At 54.4% G+C, this 3,962-nt stretch overlaps 1 pseudogene; it reads right to left on the bottom strand.

The window, feature by feature from the left end:
* Positions 1–1,378: 1,378 nt before the first annotated feature.
* Positions 1,379–1,496, bottom strand: LOC111742772 (annotated as a pseudogene).
* Positions 1,497–3,962: the final 2,466 nt, after the last annotated feature.

The following is a 3,962-nucleotide window of genomic DNA, read 5'->3' as shown; positions in this document are numbered from 1 at the left end:
AAAACCCAGAAACAAAAGGGCTCGGAGAACTTCTGGGGTGGTAAACATGTCGAGGTGCTGGCAGGGTGGCGTGCCCAGAGAGGGCGTGGATGTTCTGCACCCCCGTACCCCCACGCATCCCTCCCATCCGCTGTTCCCGAGTCGGATCCTTTATGATAAACCAGTAAACGCAAGTAGAGCGTTGCCCCGGGTTCTGTGAACGGTTCCAGCAAATGACTCAACCTGAAAGGTGGTATTTTGGGGACCGTCCACTTTGTAGCCGAGCTGGACAGAGTGTGGGCACCCTGGGCAGCCAGTGCTTGCCTGGCATCCGAGGCGAGAGCAGTCTCGTAGGACTGAGCCCTCAAACCCGTGGGGTCTGGCGCGAACCCTGGGCAGTGAGTGTCAGGACCGAGCTGAGCTGTAGGACACGCGGCTGCGTCTGGAGCGTGGGGGGCGGGTTGGCGTGGGGAGACCCCGCCCACGGGTGTCGGGAGTGTCCTGAGCAGCAGCACAGACTAAGGCCCGTGGGGACACTCGTGGGAAGTTTTCGCTCTAAAAAAAGAAAAAACGTTTCTATGGGAAATCTAATCCTTGTAGTGCAGATTCTTTTAATGTTGTTAATAATCTGAAACTAATTTATCAGGGATTTCTGATTTTCATGCATTATATTTTCTTGGAGCAGATCATACACAATTGGCCACTAATAGCTGGAATTTATTAAACGTTTACGACGCGCCAGGCGCGATGCCTAATGCCAGATGTCGTGTATGAATTATTCCATGTCATCCTCACAGTGGCTCCGTGAGGAAGGTGACTTCACAGATGGAAGAACCGAGGCTCAGGTTAAATAATCTGCCTCACGTTACCGGTGAGAAGGAGGTGGCTCTGAGACCCAGCAGAAATGACGTGATAAGACAGGGTGTCGTGGCTTCTCTTCTTGGCTTTTGGGGCTGTAGACGTTTAAGAGGAAGGGGGTTGGCGAAGGCGCACCACACGCCAGCTTGTCGTGGAGGGCGATGGCAGGCGAGCGGTGCGTCCCTGTGACGACCGGGGGAGGACGCGGGCAGGGCTGGGACCCCCGAGCCCTGCTTCACCCTGGGAGAAGTCTGCGTGTATTTGTCCAGCATTTTCCTTACCTCTCTGCGCGACCTTTCCTTGTTCGATTTCATTTGGAGTTTACATTTCTAGAGGCTCGTCGTTGTCTTGATCTAAAGTCCTTTGTACACCAGTCAGCACAGTTTCTGGATGGCGAAGGTCACAGAGTACAGTGGTCGTGGGCACACTCTGCATCTGGATTTTTTTTTTTTTTTTAGGTGAGGCAACCCTTGGTTGACCTCACAGATTGCAAGGACCTTGTCAGCTTACAATCCCTTATTTTTTTATTTTTTATTTTTTACACCTATAGCACCTGGTCTTTCTAGGTGTCTCCCATCCAAGTACTAACCAGGCCTGACCCTGTTTAGCTTCCGAGATCAGACGAGATCGGGCTCGTTCAGGGTGGCGTGGCCGTAGACTGCATCTGGATTTGATTCTCATTTCCTCGTTCCCTGCTGGGCAGCCTTAGTCAGAGAAATGCACCTCTCAGAGCCTCAGTTGTCCTGTTTGTAATTGGGGAAAAACTGTAGCCTCACCTCACAGGCTGGCGAGACGGGAGGAGCAGAGGCCCCGCTCAGCACCTGCCAGGTGGCGGCGGCTTCAAGGAGCCAGTGCCGCTGCCCCCACCCGAACTTCTGTTCTTCACGCAGGTGCTTTATTTAAGGAATTAGTACGTCAGGGTTCTAAGAATTTACAGTGGGTTTTTTAGGATTTGGGACCTTGGAAAGCTGGAGGAAAAAATATTGAACGTTCTTTCCTTAGAAGGAGCAGGTGTTAAACTTCCCACTAACTACATTTCCCATCATCCTCCAATTCTGCTTACGTCTGATCTGGAGGAGCGATGAAGCAGAGCTGTGGAAGGGGCGGGCAGACCCGGCGTGTGGGGGCCACTATCAGTTAGAGCTGGGGTTGGCTCCCATTGGCCTCATGGGACCACTTTCCGTGAACTTAGTTATTGGAGCAGCAGCGTTATCCTGAGTACTTCGTCCCCTGCCATCTGCCACTGGAGGATGTGTGCTTCATGCTAGTGTAGGATGAGAGGGATCTGGACCCAGAATCAGCCGAATGCGGTGGGAAATGTGTGTATTGAAAGAGTCCAGGAGACAATGCAGAGTGGCTTGGTTTTGGGGATAGTTGTGTTTTGAGTTAGAGGAGGTGTCTGGGAAAATTAACGTTGGCTTGAGTAATTGTAGGTTAAATCATGCTATTAAAAGTAGGTTTATAGTTATGGATGATGCACAGGAGGCGAGTCACAGAGCGCGGTGCGGGGCCTGCGTGCTCCGCCCCCAGCAGTGGGGCCCCCACGCCATCGCTGCTTTTAGCTGCCTTGAAAATCTCTTTCCACTTCAGGGCCTTTGCGGATCTTGTTCTCTCTGCCTTGAACCCTGACCTCCGACTCGTGCCTTGCTTAACTCTTCTTGCTCATTCTTCGTGTCTCAGCTCCAATGTTACTTCTTCAAGGAGGCATCGCTCTCAAATATACTTTAGGTTTATATAATTGTAGTGGTTATTTCTGATAAGATAATGAAGATCAGGCATAAAAAGGAGTTAATCTCTGAACCAGGGAGCCCAGGGCTGGAGCCGGTCTCAGGGGTGACTGGATCCACAGTCTCGCTCAATGCCTCCTGGGCTCCAATCTGTCCAGTGCTTCCCTCCCCTCACTGCGGTCATTCTTCCCGTTGGGGACAGACTCCACAGTGCGGCGAGCGGGAAGGAGGCTTGTCTGGAGCCCACTCCACACCCGTCTTTTCTGGGGCTGGCCGGGCCTGGGTTAGGGCAGGGCACGGAGCCTGCGTTTGCAGCATCCTCCCAGAGTAGCGTGGCGAGTGTGCCTGTGTGCGTGAAGGGGGCGCGTGGGTGGGGGTGCGGAAGGGGGAGCAGGGAGGAAAGCGTGTTGGGTAGACAGGAGCCCGCAGATCTCCGCTACCGTTGCCCTCATTTTTTTCTTGTAGAATCCGGTTCTTCATTGCGCTTGTCCAGTTTGAAAGGTGGCGTGCTTCGTCCATCCCGTTGATGCCTGCGGCTCACCTCTCCAGGTGCGCAGCCGCTTCTGCGTGCTCAGGGCTGTCCCCTCAGTGCGCGTGGCTGGCACACGGTAGGAGCTTGGTGATTCTGGGCGGAATGAATGAAATAGCCAGTGGAGACAGAGCGTACGAGGAGAGACAGAAGTGCTGTCACGGATCTTTGTACCTGGAGGAGCTTTAGAGTGCTTCTCGGGGAGCTCGGTCATTTTAGCGACTCGAGGGCTGGAACGGGGCGGTGGCTGCCGACGTGTGGCGCCCAGACCGGCGGCGTGGGCAGCTCCGGGGAGTGTGTGGGCAGCCTGTTCCCAGGCCCACCCCACACGGCCTGGGTCAGAAAGTCCGGGCACGGTACCCAGGAATCTGTGTTTTGACCAGCTCGCCGGGCCATTTTAAAGGGGCCAAAGTTCGAGAAGCCCTGGAGTGGGGGGTAGGAGGGCGCGGGAAGGTCACGCTCGCACAGTCCTGTCGCGGACGTCGCGGACGTCACTGGCAGCCCTCACGGCCCGCCTGCCGGCCCTTCCCCTGCCCGAGTCCTCCTGTTCCCTCTGCTCTTTTCTGCTTTGCCTTCAATGCTTATCTGTATCCGGCTGTTCCTGACAGAAGAAATGGAGAGATTATGATGCTTATTTACCGGATCGAAGAAATGAGGGCTCCGAGAGCTTACGGTGATTTGTTCCAGGTCACACAGCTGGCGGTTGGCAGAGTGGCAGTTTTCAGTCAGAGCCTCTGTCTCCAAAGGGCGGGCTCTGTCCCTCCCCCGTGCTCTCTTACCGTGAGCGCCATGACGTTTAAGTACATTCCACCCTCCCAATAAATAACCACAGTTTGGAGAGGGGGAATTTGTGTGTGTGTGTGTGTGTG

This window comes from Pteropus vampyrus, unplaced genomic scaffold, assembly GCF_000151845.1.
Source record: "Pteropus vampyrus isolate Shadow unplaced genomic scaffold, Pvam_2.0 Scaffold100, whole genome shotgun sequence".
Lineage (NCBI taxonomy): Eukaryota > Metazoa > Chordata > Mammalia > Chiroptera > Pteropodidae > Pteropus > Pteropus vampyrus.
This window is presented reverse-complemented; position numbering and strand designations above follow the sequence as displayed.